We start from the raw sequence: 18,030 nt of genomic DNA, 5'->3' as shown, positions 1-18,030 counted from the left end.
GGTGTGATGTTCTCTCTAATAAAATTTTTAAAATTGAAAGATAGGAAGTAGCAGAAATCTAATTTTTTCTTGACATTTTTATTTGATGCAGGTAAAATAACAATTCAAACTACTCTAGGCACTATGAAAGATAATTAATTGGATTAAAAGTCTTGACAATTGCTGTGGATTTATTTTGGAATGGGGAATGGTGCAGATATTAGTTTACTTATATTAGTTTAGAGTTACTTACCATTATTGAAAGAGGCTAATTCTTCATTTTCTTAATTTTATTATACGTGTCATTTCACAACGCTTTCAATAAATCTCAGAATTTATGACATTTGATTTGAGGTATGAAATAAATACATGCATATGACTATTTATGTATATGTGTATTTATACAAAAGTTAAAGCCTCAGTACAGAAAGAACACATTGCTTTAAGTAAAGATAATATCACAGATTCCAATGGTGTTTTTTTTTTTTTTTTTGTGAGGAAGATCAGCCCTGAGCTAACATCCATGCCAATCTTCCTCTTTTTGCTGAGGAAGATGGGCCCTGAGCTAACATCTATTGCCAATCGTCCTCTTTTTTTCCCCTTTTTCTACCCAAAGCCCCAGTAGATAGTTGTATGTCATAGTTGCACATGCTTCTAGTTGCTGTATGTGGGACGCCGCCTCAGCATGGCCGGACAAACAGTGCATCGGTGCATGCCTGGGATCTGAACCCGGGCCGCCAGTAGCGGAGCGCGTGTACTTAACTGCTAAGCCACAGGCCTGGCCCCGCAATGGTATTTCTGACGTTTGTAGTACTTAAGAGTAAACAAAACTGAACCCATTCAGCCTTGGATAACTGAGAGATATTTAAGTTAGTTTCCACCTAAATAGTTCAGGTCTGACTTAAGTAATTCTGTTAACTAAGGCACAGTATAAATGTGGCCATTAATAGTCAGAAAATAAAGACGTAGTAAAAATCACATCTTTATGCATAAAACAAAAGTGAATTGGCTATTTTAGCATTTTTCTTAATAGGATGTCTGATTTTATGATTATCTCTTTAAATTTTTACTCTAATGGCCTCTGTGTTACATTTTATATTCCATTATCTTTTTCATGAGGAAAGTTGCTTGTATGACAGAGTAAGGTAGTCATTTATCTGATTTTTTTTATCTTAGACTCTGAATGAAATGTACCTTTCTTTCTTTTTTTTTACTCTCTGAATACCCTTTTTTCCAACTGAGTACCTTGGTATGTATTCAGAATATTTGTACATCTAATTGATCAAACATTTAAAACGGATTAAGATTTTAGTCAAACTACAGTCTAATCTCAGATTAAAATATAAGATGGGAAATTATTCCTTTACAGCTTAGCCTTAGTGTTTAAAATTTCTGTCTTTTAAAAAATAGCACTGAATTGCTAATTTATGCTTAGGTGTCTTTCTCTGATGTTCAGTAGCTTTTCTTGATATTTGAATTCCTATAGCTTTTAGGTATACAAAACTTGGTCTTTTTTTTTTTTTTTTATTCGTAAATGGGGACAGATTGCAGTAAAATTAAGATATATAGAGGCCGGCCTGGTGGCACAAGCGGTTAAAGTGCACGTGCTCTGCTGCGGCAGCCTGGGGTTCGCCGGTTTGGAACCCCGGGCGCCCACCGACACACTGCTTGGCAAGCCATGCTGTGGCAGCGTCCCATATAAAGTGGAGGAAGATGGGCACGGGTGTTAGCCCAGGGCCAGTCTTCCTCAGCAAAAAAAAACAGACAAAAAAAAGATATATAACTAATGTAAAATGTGTGATCCTATTTAATCATGGTTAGTTGTTTTCCTTGGAATTAGAAGGAATATTTTTAAAGACAAAGATGTACTTCTTGATTTTGTTTCTCTGTAGTTGGTTTTTGGAGTGTTTGTGCCTTCCCGCAATCTCATTAAATAGTAAATGGGATCAGGATGATGGTAGAAACTAAGATTTATTGAACACTTTATAAAATATTTCAGGTGCTGTTAAGTGATTTATATATATCATGTCATGTTTAGTCTTCATGACAATCATGTGAGAAGTACACTTTCAGAATCCCTGTTTTCCAGATAAAAAGATGAAGACTTAAGAGAGGTAAAGTCAACTTGGCCAAGGTCTCCCCGTGGGCTAGCTGGTATTTTTTTTTTAACCACCCTACTCTATAATTTGTACATTAAAAGTGGACTGGTCAACCATTTTCTGTAGTGTTTCTGAGTAATGCCATTTGAAAGGACCTATTACTTAATAATGTGGATCCTTTATTTAATAATGTGGTTTTGGGTTTTTTTCGCCCAAGTTTTATTGGATTTTGTAGGTGTACTTTTTTTTTTTTAAATGCTAGCTAGTCATGTCTTTTTTCAAAGCTTTTTTTTTAGTTCCTTATATAATCTTAGTTTCTCATCTTACTGTGTGGGCAAAAAAGGTAATATATTGCAGAGTAAACTGAATGTATTTTATTTTAAATAACCCAGAATACTTTTCTACTAAGTTATTTATTTTACGGTCTACCTTTGCTAATGAACATCCTTCCTCCATTTCCCCAAATTTGGGGATTCTGGTTCAGATTTTTCATTGAGAATGGGTAGTGTGCATTTTTTTCTTCTTAGCACGTGTCTTTCCTTAGCCCGTGATTTTTATTGGGAAAAGCCTTAATGTTTTCAGGAGTTAAAATAAACTGTTTCATGTGCTGTGTCTAATGGAAGAGGAACGGCAAGCCAACCTTTCATGCAGTTGTACCAAGCCTTCTCTCTGGATCTGTTTATCTGGTTTATTCTTATGCCTCCATTTAAAGACCAGCCTCAAATTAAGGTTGATGCTTGCTTCCCTGGCGTATAGTTTATTCTGTTGTCATAGCACTGTGTAGACAACGTTATTAGCATTTGTTTTTGTAATTGTAATTATTGACATGTCTAACTGCTTGGCTATTGAGAAAGTTTTTCTAGCTTACCATAGGCTCTCATATTTATATAAAAGGTTAAAAAGTACAAACTGTAAGAACCTTTTAATGCAGTTCTCAAAATTACATTAGTATTTTCAGTGGATACTTTTATTTATCAGTAGTGTTCTATTTATGTATTTTAGCCTGTTCATGTGAGGAAGGGAGGTGTTGTGTGACATTTTAGTGCCATCTGTTGGACACTTGGTAAAATGACTTGAAAGCTTCTGAACGTGTCTAAGACTGGAAACTTGTTTTATCATTGGCTATTATTGCTGACATCGCTCTGCAAACACAATACATTTTTTTCCCCTAAAAGCAGTATTAATATTCACCAACATACAATGTTAATAATTGGCTACAGTTTTACCCTCCTAAAGAAAATTAGCCAAAACCTTTAGTGTAAACATTGTTAAATAGGAAGTTATTCATCTTTTAAAGCTAATTTTAGTTTAAGAGAAAGTACTAGTTTTTGGTGTTTTTTGAAAGAAATTTAGTTAGAGGAAAAGACATAACTAGACAACAATATCTGTTGAAGGATTTGCCAGTTAGGTACTGTTTGAATATTCTTTTTTTTTTAAAGATTTTATTTATTTATTTTTTCCCCCCAAAGCCCCAGTAGATAGTTGTATGCCATAGCTGCACATCCTTGTAGTTGCTGTACGTGGGACGCGGCCTCAGCATGGCCAGAGAAGCAGTGCGTCGGTGCGCGCCCGGGATCCGAACCCGGGCCGCCAGCAGCGGAGCGCACGCACTTAACCGCTAAGCCACAGGGCCGGCCCTGAATATTCTTAACACTAGTGCTATTTTGTTTATTTTTGAATAATGTATGAACTTTTAACTACAGTATCACTGTGAGGTAGTCAGTGAGGGACTAGCATAATAGGTGGTGTGTGTGTTTAAGGGGTGGGGAGTAGTGAACTAAAAGAGGGGCTAAGGTGCAGGTGTACCACTAATACTCTGCAGTCATGTCGTGCAGTTCAGATAGATGTGTAATAAATACATTATATATTGAGCATAACGTATGTGAAGAGATCCTGCCCTTAAGAAGCTTTCAAATATGAGAAAAGACAGTTTGGAAACGGATGTTATTTGTTATATATGTACCTTGGGAAAATGCTTTAATTTTTTTTTTTAATGGAGTTACAGTTTGTGTATTAGCTGTAGGTTTCCAAGTATGTGTTGTCTTTATAGGAATGAAGAAAACAGATGTGTTAGCTTACTGTTTCATTATTAGTAATGTTGTTGGTGTGCCTTGTGCTTCTCTTTTGCATTTTAAAAATTCTTAGTTTTGACTGTATACTTCACTCTGAATAGGTTTTCAAAAGCAAGGAAAAGAGTATTTTTTCTCAGAAACCCAAGGGAATTTCCTATGACAATCATGATGAACATCAAAGAAGTTCTGTATTTCTACCTGCTTCTGAATATTTGTGATGTCAGGCAAACATTTCATCTTTAGTTGGTGCCCGGTCTTTTGGCAGAATGGTAGTTTTCTGACTTTTAGGTTTTGCTGCTACCTGAGAATTCTCAAGATTGATTCTTGGTCTCTCAGATAACTAAAATGTTTGTTTATATATGAATAACGTTTACTCTATACCTTTTCAAAATTTGTTGTAAATCTTACACTGACTTTATAAGGACATAAGAATAGTATTGATGCTAAGAATATGAGAACTAAATGTAGTTTGTCCAATTAGAAAATAAACTTCTGATTTTAAGTACGTGTGGTATAGTGGAAAGGAGATCATGGTATTTGACATTAGGGAAACTGGGTCTGAGTCCCGGCAGTATTACTCAGTAGCTGCCTTACCTTGTGGGGGAGAGTATTGTGTCAAACTGCCTATAAACAGTAAAGAACTTGGTGAATGTTAACTCTAATAATTTGAGGCTTTGTAATTCTCTTTATAAGAAGAATAAATAGATTTGTATGGCAAATACTTAAGTCTGAACTTTATGTTTGTACTTTTTAGCTGCATTTGTCATATCTAGTCTCATGTTTGCTGTTCGCATTGTAATTCTGAGGACTGCTAATAGTATGTTCAATCATTTTATATTTATAAAATGATTTTAGTTCCAACTTATGTCACTTTTGTATTTGCTATTGATCAAGTGAAAATTTGATTATGGTTGAAGTATTTGATAAAGTTAATAATAAGGCACTTTGAGTCCGTTGTATGTATTTTAAGTTTGATGTAACATGTAGGTTGTGCATAAAGTTGTAATTATGGAGCAGAGCCATATTTCTAATACTTTTTCCTTGGAATGACTTGTCTTATTTTATCCCAAAACAAAACATTTGTACTTTTACTGGAACACTGTAAAGAAATCTTTGTGTGCAAAAGAATGCTTGAGGAAAAGTTTCTGTGTTAAAATAAACTCTTAAGTTTATTACTATTTGTATTCCTTCGTTTGTAAACTTAAAATTGAATCATCAGAATTCAGAATGTTAACATTTTTTCTCAGTTTTGAAGCTTTTTGTTAATTTTGGATGTTCCTTTTTATTGCTTTTTAAGGCAAGGAAGGAAAAATGGTTTTCTTGTTAACTAAAAAGGTAGGTGTGCTTATTGTCTTGCCTGTTTTTAAGTGACACATCCATTCATTCCCCAGTTTTCTTTTGTAGCTTAACACATGGGTGACTAGATAAAGCTTTAAATAGCCAGTGTAATAATGTTCCCAATTCTCTTGATAATTAATGAGCTCAACATATAAAATTACATTGTTTTACACTATCCCTTTTACTCTTCAGTGACTGTGTGAATTGCTAACAGATCCAAGGAGGAACTATACAGGAACAGACAGATTTCTCAGAGGAGTAGAAAAGGTATTTATTTTATCATTGGAATTATATTAAACTGCAGCATAAAAGATTTCAGAAAAGAACACTGAGTAAGATCAGTGTCAGGCACCTTTTCTTGAAATAGGTTTCTCAGTCTGCCTGAAGTTTTTCCTAAATTATTTTCCAAGTTGTGTTCTAAGTTTCAGGGAGAGATTTTAATAGGAGAGAGCAGAGAAGGGCTTGTGATCAATTAAGTTTGGGAAAAGCAGATTATTGTTTCTTGGAAATTCACTGTATACATCAACGTATTAAAGGTTCTGCGAAGTTTTTATTTATTTATTTATTTATTTATTTATTTATTTAATTTTTTTTTTCCCCCCAAAGCCCCAGTAGATAGTTGTATGTCATAGTTGCACATCCTTCTAGTTGCTGTATGTGGGACGCGGCCTCAACATGGCCAGAGAAGTGGTGCGTCGGTGCGCGCCCGGGATCCGAACCCGGGCCGCCAGCAGCAGAGCGCACGCACTGAACCGCTAAGCCACGGGGCCGGCCCTCTGCGAAGTTTTATAATTGACATTTTAACTTTTTAATAGAGTGCTTTGCAAACTTGTTAACCCAAGGAATTTATTCAGTTCTGGAATTCAGAGGGATGCAACTTTGGAAAATCACCGATGCAAAGCATTTAACTTAGATATTGAGAAAGATACAGGTCAGATTTAAGAATGAGGGAAGCATTAGGTTTTTTGTGAGTGGGGGGATGTTAGTAATAAGGGAAAGGGCTCTCTGGACAAAGGAAGCAACGTGATAGACAAAAACTTCAAGGTATTTGAGGTAATGAAAAGTAAGAAATTTACTTGTCTGGAATGAAAAGCGAATGAAGGAGCCCTGTGGGAACCAAGATTGGACCAGTGGGTTACTAATTCCTTCAGTTGGTGATTGATCCTAAAACATAATCCAATGTTCATTTTTTTTTTTTTTTTTTTTTTTTTTTTTGTGAGGAGATCAGCCCTGAGCTAACATCCGCCAATCCTCCTCTTTTTTTTTTTTTTGCTGAGGAAGACGGCCCTGGGCTAACATCTGTGCCCATCTTCCTCCACTTTATATGGGACGCTGCCACAGCATGGCTTACCAAGCAGTGCGTCGGTGCGCGCCCGGGATCCGAACCAGCGAACCCCGGGCCGCCGCAGCGGAGCGCGCGCACTTAACCGCTTGCGCCACCGGGTCGGCCCCAATCCAATGTTCATTTTAAGGTTCTAATTCAAATTCAATGTATTTTACCCTTGGAGCAGGAATCCTGACCATTACTTAGTGATTTACGGTAGCTCTTAGGCCTTGCTGGATTACTATGTTTTGTTGAGCTCCCATGCCCTCAATTTAATGAGATTTCTGAAGGGCAGGAAATTGAGATGGTTCGTCAGTACTTATTTTTCAGCTCAGGGACTTGTAATAATTACATTTTGGCGACCTTTGGATGAAGAGGCAGTGCCACAGTAGTCATACCAGGAGTGGCCCTGCCTTCAAATCAGTGTTTCGTAGTTGTCTGACCATGGACCAGGTACTTACCCTAAGTCTCAGTTTCCTCATCTCTAAAATGTGGATAGTAATAGGGCTGTGAGGAGGATTAAATGTAAAGCACTTACTCTGGCTCATAGTAAACTCTTAGTGACTACTGCATGTTGATAAAGTTAATACCAGGAAGATGATATTATAAAAAAGATTTGAGTCTCTTTCCTTGGGGTTTATGTTGCTACACATCAAGCCTTGGATTGGGTACTGCTTTATGAAGGACTTCCTTATACTTGGCCTAAATACTTCAGTCTCTAAATATCTTGGGGTGATTCTACCTAAAATAAGAGAGCATGGTTCTGCTCTATTAGATATAATATATAATGCCAGGGCTTCAAATTAACTAGAGTGGAAAAAAAAGACTAGCAAAAAAATAAATGATATAGTAGGATATTAGATTTTGATCCTTTGTTATTGTTTTAGTTTTTGTTGTTTGATTGGAGTTTTCATTTTTAACCATTTCTTTTCTTTTCTCAGTAGAATTGGAATAAATGGAAACTTAACCTCCCAGGGTGATTTTGAGAAATTAAAAACAAATGATTAAACTTGATGTTGTAGTACTTTTCCTTGTATTAAATCACCAATTTTCGTTATTGCAGAATGTGATGGTTGTTAGCTGTTTATCCTTCTTCAGAGTAAGTATAGACATTTTTCTATTTCCTGTATATTCTAAGTATTATATCATTTCTAATATATTAGTCTTAATAGGTTGCATTTATTTTATATGTAATTAAACATGATAACATTTATCAATACTTGTGAATCTACTGTCCAGTCCCCAAAGTAGAGTGTTACTAATAATATTACTTATGTGTTTTTGTAGTAAAGGGATTTGGATTAAAGAGATCGGTGATTTACTATATTCTTAACGTTGTTGGATTTATGGACTGTTGTGGCCCTCAGGGCCCTGGGATCCCATCCTTCCTGCCTTTCCAGGGCATCTCTAGGGCATAACTCCTAGGTTGGGAATAGCTGCTTGATGACATTCCTCTTCATTATAGAAAAGTGTTTCCAGTTGTCAAGATTTATATAGCCAATTAAGATGTCAGTTCAGGGCACAGTCCTTGCCACTGTTGACATTTTGTCATGAGTGGACGTCCTGGAAAGAATTACAGGAGGTTCAGCAGTGTCCCTGCCCTCTATCCACTGGATGCCAGTAGTGTCCCTCTCTCCCCCCTGAAAAATGTCCTCAGACATTGCCAAATGTCCCGTGGGGATGCAGGGCAGGGGAAGGTGGTTGTGAGGAAGGTATTTCCCCCTGTTTAGAAACATTGGTTTAAGGTTAAAATATCTCAGATTTCATAGACAACAACAGTGAAATCATTTTAAAGCTCTTCCAAGAATATACCTGTGTTGTTAAATGAGATAGTAAGATAATCTCATAATTATGTTATTTCTCAAAGAAGTCATTTTGTTTGGTTCTGTGACATGAGATCTTACAAAAGATCTTGTAGATTGTGATTCTTAGTCAAAATTAAAGAAGTAAACCACCCATAACAGTGTTCTTTCTTTTCTCCTAGGAAAAACAATTCTAATGGTTTAAATAGACTGAATGGTGTTATGTTTCCTGGAAATTCACCAAGTTATACAGAGAGGTGAGATTATTGATTTTTAATATCCAAAGAATTTGCATTTTCCTAATTTTGAGTAGCAGCTTCAATATACTTTTTTAAAAATTGGGCATTTTAAGGAGGATATAGGACATACTAAACAGAATTAATTTGGTAACCCATGGATCTGAAAGTCAAAATTTCAGCAAAAACTTATGTGATGTTTTCATATAAACAAACCTTGGGAGGGATGACTTTTTTTCTTCTTCTTTTTTTTTTTTTTGTGAGGAAGATTGTCCCTGAGCTAACATCTGTGCCAATCTTCTATTTGTATGTGGGACACTGCCACCACATGGCTTGATGAGCAGTGTGTAGATCTGCACTAGGAATCTGAACCGGCGAACCCTGGGCCGCCAAAGCGGAGCACTCGAACTTAACCACTACGCCACTGGGCCAGCCCTGGGAGGGATGAGTTTTTACAAAAATGGGAAAATGATGTTCATTTATCTTACCATAGGTCTGATATATCTTACCATATCTTACCATAGGGCCTGGAACGCCTAGGCCACTTAATCGACCAAAGGTTTCTTTGTCAGTACCCATGACAACAAATGGCTTGCCTGAGAGCACAGACAGACAGCAAAGAGTCAAACTTACAGCAAAATGAGGACAAAAATCACAGGTTTGTATGTGATTTATATTTAAAAACAAAAAATGTTTTCACATTTCATAAAATGTTAACGTTTATTGATGGTTTTCAGCACTCATTTACAATTTCGAATTGTTTTGAGAGATAGAACAAGATTTTCTTGTGGTTATAAGAGCTATGACTTCTGTCTGCAGCATCACCATATGCTGAAGATGGGCATAGAAAAGGCTTTAAAATGCTAATTTGGGGAGATCCTGTTTATAGTAGAGTCTTAAGAAAGGAAAGTAGTCGTGATGCATTTTATTTCTTGTTTTTGAAAGTCACTTGAAGAGAAAAAAGCTATTTGTAAAGGAGTTGAAATTTTGTAAATGTAGATTATAAAAGGAAACCTTGTATTTATATTCCATCTCAAATTTTCTGCATCACATTAAGGGAAAGACTTAAAGACTATGTCCATATGGAAGACTTACAGTTTTATTATGAGAGAACATTTAACTTACTGGAGATTTGGACAGAAAGGTCATATAACTTGTTGACTAGTTCCTATTGGAATTATTCATTAAGCAGTTGAGGTTTCCTCAAAATGATTTTCTTGTGTTTTTCTTTGCCCAGATGTTATAATTTAACTTTGACAATGAAATACAATTAAAAAATTTAGACCTTAAAAAAGAGAATGTAGAAGGTGAAGAAAACTATCTTATTAATGACACTTTAAAAAAACATTTACAGTGACTCTCCGACATCTGAATCAGAAGGTTCCTCAGCGAGCCCTGTAAACACTAAACACGCAGATGAAGATGCTGTGGAAGCTGAGGGGCGTGAGGTAAAAAGACTCAGATTTGACAAAGAAAGTGAGATGGCCAGTCAGACATCTGTTAGTGAAATTTCTTCAGTTATGGTAGAAGGAACAGAAGCATCATCGTCATCTCAGGATAAAGACAAGGAAAGCAGTTGTACCAGGCAGCGCTGTACAGAAGAGGATGAAGAAGAGGATGAAGAGGAAGAAGAAGGTATTTAGAGGGCCAGCCCGGTGGCGTCGTGGTTAAGTTTGCATGATCCACTTCAGTGGCCTGGGGTTTGCAGCTTCGGATCCTGGGGGCAGTCCTACACACTGCTTATCAGGCCATGCTGTGGCGGCGTCCCATATAAAGTAGAGGAAGATGGGCACAGATGTTAGCCCAGGGCCGATGTTCCTCAGCAAAGAGGAGGATTGGCAACAAATGTTAGCTCTGAGCTAATCTTCCTCACCAAAAAAAAAAAAAAAGGTTAGAGACCATCTGTAAAAGAGTGGAGTAAGGAGATCCTCAAATTCTTGTACTTCATTTTTGCGTGAAAGAATTCAACATAATGGAACTCCTTATAATTCTGATGTTGGGCTTTTCTCCCACCTGTATGTAGTTGCTGCTGAGTTTCAAGGTATATGACTTGAACTGTAGAGTATCAGAATTCACGAAACTTAACTGTAGAGGTATTTTGAAAATAAAATTTAACTACAACATTTGCTTATTTTCAGTCTTTTATGACATCAAGAGAAGTGATCCCAGAAAGAAAAAATCAAGAAAAAGAATTGATGATGCCTTAACTGTGAATGAAGAGACTTCTGAGGAAAATAATCAAATGGAGGGATCTGATCTGACTCAAGCTGAGAAAGATTTACATTCTGAAGGTAGTGAAAATACAAGCTCTGTAAGTAGTGGTTCTGTTTGCCATGAGACAGGAAAATTAGTAGGATCCAATTCCAGTAAACCTGGAGAGATTCCCTCAGAATCATCCATGGAAAATGACGACGAAGCCACAGCAGTCACAGATGAACCAATGGAACAAGACTAACTATGTAGAAATATTTAGATGCAGTATTTTGCATATAGCTCTGGTTTTACACTGTATAAAACTTTTATGTAATAACGTGGACCTTGAGTTTTACAAGAGGAGCAGGTTGTAAAGTAAAGGACTCTACAGGACAAATCCTGAAAGAGTGGTACCTGTAAGAACTGTGACTGTCAGCTCCTCTGGGTCCTGCTTACCGCTGACTTTTTTTTTGGTCTGGTCAAATCAGTGGTTTCTGTATAGATCTTTTTTTAAATTTAGAATTAAAGTTTTTAAACTGAAAGGTAATAATTATAATTTTGAAAACCTTTTGGAAAATATCACGTTTAGTTGATACATACGCAAGAAGCTTTTTGACTTGTCTCTTTCTGACAGCTCTAGCAGTTTTCATATTTTGGTCATAGTTGCAACATTTTGACTTGTGAATTATAGGGTTTCCTCCTGGTTTCCAGATTTTATTGTTTGACTACAATGGAATTTTAAGTCATATATACATAGATATATATTATTCTAAGGGGGAAATTGTTATATTTTTCTGTTTCTATAAGAGATGACTTGATAATGATTGAGTTCAGCTCTTTCAGAAGACAGTTTCTTTCTCTTGTGAGTAATTCAAATAAAATCTGGCCCTTGTGAAACCCTGGAAATCTTAGGTCTGTTGAAATACCAGGTTAAACATATTCCAAGAGATCTGTTCAAACTAAAATTCTTTTGTATACTTCTGAGGTGCCTAAGAAAAAGACTTCCTTATTTATGAGAAAATGTGCTTTATCTGGGAAACTATGTTCAAACTTAGCTTACTGTTTTGTGGAATGAATGCTTATAAAAGCTGCCATGAGACCATCTCAGAAGAGCTGGGCAGGTTCCTAGACCTTTTGCTTGCTGTTCTGAACACTGTGAATATTACACATTTGTTTCCAAATTATTCTAGAGTACGCAAATGTCAATGGTGTGAAACACCACTGTACTGGAATATATTACTTTAATAAGGTACCGGAGCTAAATGACTGAAGCTTTAGGGTGCATAGAAACCACCGTAATTTGTATGACATTTTGAAGTGAATTAAATATTTTTGAACATGCTTCTTCAACAGCCAGTGTCATATTTTTCAGATCAACACAAAGCTCAATGCTTACTCTAAACTCAACATTTTCAAATTCACAGGTTTAAAGTCATACAATTGCAACTTCCCTGTCAGAATTACTGGCTGCCAAATTTATACTTGTTCCTTCAGCTGTACCTTTTGATATTTATAATTTTTAAATTTCTGTACAGTAGATTTTGTAGAATATAATGTGTTCACTGCCTTTGTGAAGTGGTATATAGTTGTATAATTTCTGTGTGTAAACTGAATGCTTGGGCTTTCAATACAGTATTCGTATAAAGCAATGAATATTAATGTTATGAAATATTCTAATACATTTTTATCAAAATATGAAAGAATCCCTTTTTCAATTTCAGATACCTGAAGTACATGGATGAACTTATAAAACTGATACAAACAGTTTCTGACACTATCATATGCTTTGGGGCGATTTGGGCGGCAACCACGAGTTTTACGTTTGGACTACTTAAATTGCTATAACTAAAAATACTAAAATGATTTGGCTCCGTTTATGTTTGTAGGGTAATATACTGCTGACTGACTTGACCGTCAGGTTCACAGCAGCTAGGTGATATATTTATGAATGTGTCTAATAGTTGAAATAAAAACTTACTGTTGATTTACTGTACTCAAGAGGGGAGAAAAATCACACATTGTCATTTTTTTTTAATTTTGCAAAAAATGTTAAAATGAAGCAAATTTTAAATGTGACATTCATTTGTAGTGATCTATTATTTTATTTTGTTGAGGAATATTTTTCTAATGAGGACAGATTTTAAACATTTTAAGTTTAGAAATTTTGAAATTTTCTTTAGAATATTTATGAAATTATCGTCAATAAACGTATTCTTTAAGATCTTGTGACCTTTTGATATTTTTTATTTTAATTGTGCCGTGGACCATTTGTAAACAAATTGATGTAATTTTGTTGGTTATAAGTTGAAGATTTAGCATCATGACTTGGAGGTCTGTAGTTTTATTTGTAAACTTGCAATTGCTATTTTTGCAAGGGCAAATGTATTTCTTTATTAAATAAAATCCAGTCATGGTGAATGTACCAAAATGCCATCACTTAACTCTATGAGAGATCTGCATTTTAATCTACAGTTTAATAGTTTTAATATTTATTAGATATTCATATGTTGATCATAGATCAAACTTGTTGCTGTTTATACATATAGTTGTCGAATGCTCATGGAATATCTTCTGTAGGATAGGTGGAATACTTCTGTAGTTAAACTGGGAAACCTTGTTCAGCTGGTTTAAGATATCGACATCCATTTGGAAATAAATTGACACAAGTATGAATAGGTGCACTTTCACAGACTTGGCTTCGTGAAAATGTCAGTCCTAACAGTAAATGATTCAGATGTGAATTTTTAAAGATTTTATTTTTATTATTTTTTTCCCCCAAAGCCCCAATAGATAGTTGTATGTCATAGCTGCACATCCTTCTAGTTGCTGTATGTGGGACACGGCCTCAGCATGGTCGGAGAAGCGGCCCATCGGTGCGCACCCGGGATCCGAACCCGGGCCACCAGCAGCGGAGCGCGCGCACTTAACCGCTAAGCCACGGGGCCGGCCCCAGATGTAAATTTTTAAAAGGCTAATTTTAAGCACATTTTCTTAACACACATCAGCAAAGTCATATTAAAAGGTCTAAATGAAGAACAAAGACCTCAGTGATTAAAAATATCATTTTCTCTTTTGGCCTTGAGCAGATTGTTTACCGTTAGACTCTAGACTCTGAACCTAACATATAAAAAGAATTTGAAGTGCTGATGAGGAAAGTGAGAATATATATGGAATATGTTTTTAGCACTTTTGCCTTTTAAAAAGTAAAAACAGATTATCTGCGTACATTTTAAAAATATCTTTTCAGGGGCCGGCCTGGTGGCGCAGTGGGTAAGTTCGTGAGTTCTGCTTTGGCGGCCTGGGGTTCGCAGGTTTGTGTCCTGGGCACGGAACTACTCACCGTTCATCAAGCCATGCTGAGGCGGGGTCCCACATAGAAGAGCTACAACTCTACAAATATGATGCACACCTATACACTGGGGCTTTGGGGAGAAAAAGGAAAAAAGAGGAAGATTGGCAACAGATGTTAGCACAGGGCCAATCTTCCTCAAAAAAAATCTCTTCAGTTCTGAAAATGTAGCAGGAGCAGAAGCGAGTAGTGGAAAATGTCCTATTTTAAATGTTGATTATTAGATCAATTGACCTAACCTGCTTAGGATTTCCTGTAACTACGCCTTTCAGAAGTGTGGACAGAGCAGTGAATTGCCCATCATGGAGCTATAACCCTTTGCCTTGCAAAGGTGTCCCAGAAATCCTGGGCTGGGAGGTACGGCCTGTTAAAACATGGAGGTTCAGGTATTTTGTTTTGCTGTTGTAGATAGGCATGTATGTATGCATTTTTGCATTTGTAAAATCAGCAGTTTTTCAAGTAACGTGATATACTAGTTTCCTTATAAAGGTACTTGGGCAGAATCTAATGCTGCTACAGGGTTTGATTATGAGAAATGTAACTTGTAAGGATGAGAATGCAACTTGTTAGAACCAAAGGCAATAAAAATTTTCGGTAGTGTTTCAAATTGTCTCCTGAACAGGAGTTTCTTAAATACATTGGTTTTTCATCAAATGAAGCTCAGTTCTCTCGAGATTTGTGCTAATCATAAAATGGCTTGAATGCAAAAACTCATTGTAATTTCATATGGAATTAGTATAATTAGATTTACTGGATTATTGGCCTAATAAGAAGGCTAGTATTGGCCCGGCCCCGTGGCTTAGCGGTTAAGTGTGTGCGCTCTGCTACTGGTGGCCCCAGGTTCAGATCCTTGGCGCGCAACGATGCACCGCTTCTCGGGCCATGCTGAGGCCGCATCCCACATACAGCAACTAGAAGGATGTGCAACTATGACATACAACTATCTACTGGGGCTTTGGGGGGGAAAAAAAAAGGAGGATTGGCAATAGATGTTAGCTCAGAGCTGGTCTTCCTCAGCAAAAAGAGGAGGATTAGCACGGATGTTAGCTCAGGGCTGATCTTCCCCCCACAAACAAAAAAGAATGCTGGTATGTATTGGTTAGATTACATCTTAATATTTCACATTAAAAAACATAATCAGGGGGCCGGCCCAGTGGCGCAAGCGGTTAAGTGCGTGCACTCTGCTGCGGCGGCCCAGGGTTCGCCAGTTCAGATCCCGCGCACACCCAACGCACTGCTTGGCAAGCCATGCTGTGGTGGCGTGCCATATAAAGTGGAGGAAGATGGGCACAGATGTTAGCCCAGGGCCAGTCTTCCTCAGCAAAAAAAGAGAAAGATTGGCAGGTGTTAGCACAGGGCTGATCTCCTCACACACACAAAAATCTGTACACTTTCTTCAGAATTTTCTTTCATTTCAACTTGGAGCCTAGATTACTTTGCCAAATAAATGTATTATTTTCATAATGCAATAAAATGTTAGAATAATACCTTTATGTGAGGAATTATTTGCTGTAATAGTTCACACCACCTGCCTCTGCTTCCCCCTCCCCACTCACCTCAGATAGTTCAGGATCCACAGGCAGTTCCTCATCTATAGGGAGGAAAGCTTAATGCATGACTGTATTACTGCTCTGTTTCTTAAGTGATAACGATATTTCTGCAGAGAGGGCGCATCTGAGATGAATGGACAGTTGTTCTTTGCTGGGCAACTCAAGCCTGATAGCTGACAAAAGTCAGATTTACCACGTAAAAACTTCTCTTTTGACCTAATTTGGCACCAGTTTGCATGCACAGGTCTACAACATTTGTGTTAGAATCATTTTAGAAATATCACTTTCAGACAACCACATGGTAAGAAGTGTAGAATTGCCCTAAGTAGAAAGGGTAGATTCTGCTTTCAATTCTGGGCTCTCGTTCTTTATACAGATTACTGCATGGTAGGTGACAGTAGAGGGTAACATTTGTGGCTCTCGACTCAGAAGATAGTACGTACAAATCAGCATGTTTCTGAATTTAGTATTTTTGGGTTTCGGCTTCTCATTCGTATTTGATCTCTAATTTATCCCCCTTTACTATTTACTAAATGATACAGCTAGTGCTGAGTTTTGGGTTAATGGTAGGAAGACTGGTTCTTCCACTGACTAGGAAGAAGATGCACAATCTCAGGCTACTTGCCTGTTGAGGATGAAGAGTGTACTAGTCCCTTGTAGTCTAACAATTTCAGAACAACAGGCATTTTTTTAGTTTAAAATTCCGCAGTAGAGTTGGTGGTCTTTGGAGTTATTTATAAACTTTCAGGATTTTCCTTTCCAAAGGCAATGCATTTTTTTAAACGAAAAATAATGACAAGAAAATTGCCAGCAATTCCCTGTGTCCTGGTCTGCAGACTCCACTGTTAACTCACTTTTTAACCTTGCAAGCCAGCTCTGTGTTTGGCAAGTGGTAACAGTTGAAATCTAGTGGGCTTTGTGGATACTGTCTACACGATCCACTTTAGATGCCTAAGTTTTGCCTATAATGCGACTACTTTCTGCCTGCCTCAAGGGTGCTGAGTTCGTCCCTGAAGGCTTTCTTTGCTGCTTGGTTTGCGGAGTTGGGAGCAGTACGTACTGTTGGACGTCCTTGACAGGAAATCCACGGGCAGTTAGTCTGTGAATCACCAGGAAATGTGCGTCCCAATAACAGAAGACTTCTGTGACTGTAAGACCAGCTATCCCTGGCCTATGGACAGGCGCAACAACACACCCTCACCTGACAGGACAGGTGTTTCTACAAGTGGGAAGTTGTGTCAGTAAACCAGCCAAGTCCTGCTTTAGATATGGGATAATGGGGCTGGATATTTGGTCAATAATGTTTTTTTTTTTTTTTTTTTGTGAGGGAGATCAGCCCTGAGCTAACATCCGTGCTAATCCTCCTCTTTTTTTTTTTTTTTTTTGCTGAGGAAGACCAGCTCTGAGCTAACATCCACTGAGCTAACATCCTCCTCCTTTTTCTTTCTTCTCCAAAGCCCCCCAGTAGATAGTCGCATGTCACAGGTGCACATCCTTCTAGTTGCTGTACGTGGGATGTGGCCTCAGCATGGCCGGAGAAGCGGTGCGTCGGTGTGCACCCGGGATCTGAACCCAGGCCGCCAGCAGCGGATCACATGCACTTAACTGCTAAGCCACCGGGCCGGCCCAATAATGTTTGTGTAAAGAAATCTTTGCAGTTGAACAGGCTTCCAAGACTTTTTGTGTGTGTGTGTGAGGAAGATCAGCCCTGTGCTAACATCTGCCAATCCTCTTTTTTTTTGCTGAAGAAGACTGGCCCTGGGCTAACATCCATGACCATCTTCCTCTACTTTATGTGGGACACTGCCACAGCATGGCTTGCCAAGCGGTGCATCGGTGCATGCCCGGGATCCGAACTGGCGAACCCTGGGCCGCCGCAGCGGAGCGAGAGCACTTAACCACTCGCACCACCGGGCCGGCCCACTCCAAGACTTTTAATGCCGCTTATATTTGCTGAGAATGGAGTAAATATGTGATCAGTAATTCAGCTGTCTTCATTTCGGATCATACTGTTTTTCTTTGCATTGCTTGCAATGCTACAGAATGGAGGGGTAAGTTCAGTTGATGGTGACTAACAGTTCCCATGTG

General features: G+C 37.6%; 1 pseudogene; it reads left to right on the top strand.

The window, feature by feature from the left end:
• The first annotated feature begins 5,683 nt into the window (after window positions 1-5,683).
• On the top strand, window positions 5,684-13,266 carry LOC131421214 (serine/threonine-protein phosphatase 4 regulatory subunit 2-like; annotated as a pseudogene).
• The last annotated feature ends 4,764 nt before the right edge of the window (window positions 13,267-18,030 follow it).

This window comes from Diceros bicornis, chromosome 2 (genome assembly GCF_020826845.1).
Source record: "Diceros bicornis minor isolate mBicDic1 chromosome 2, mDicBic1.mat.cur, whole genome shotgun sequence".
In the NCBI taxonomy this organism is placed as follows: domain Eukaryota; kingdom Metazoa; phylum Chordata; class Mammalia; order Perissodactyla; family Rhinocerotidae; genus Diceros; species Diceros bicornis.
Note: the sequence above shows the minus strand (reverse complement) of the source record. Positions and strands in the feature narration are given on the sequence as shown.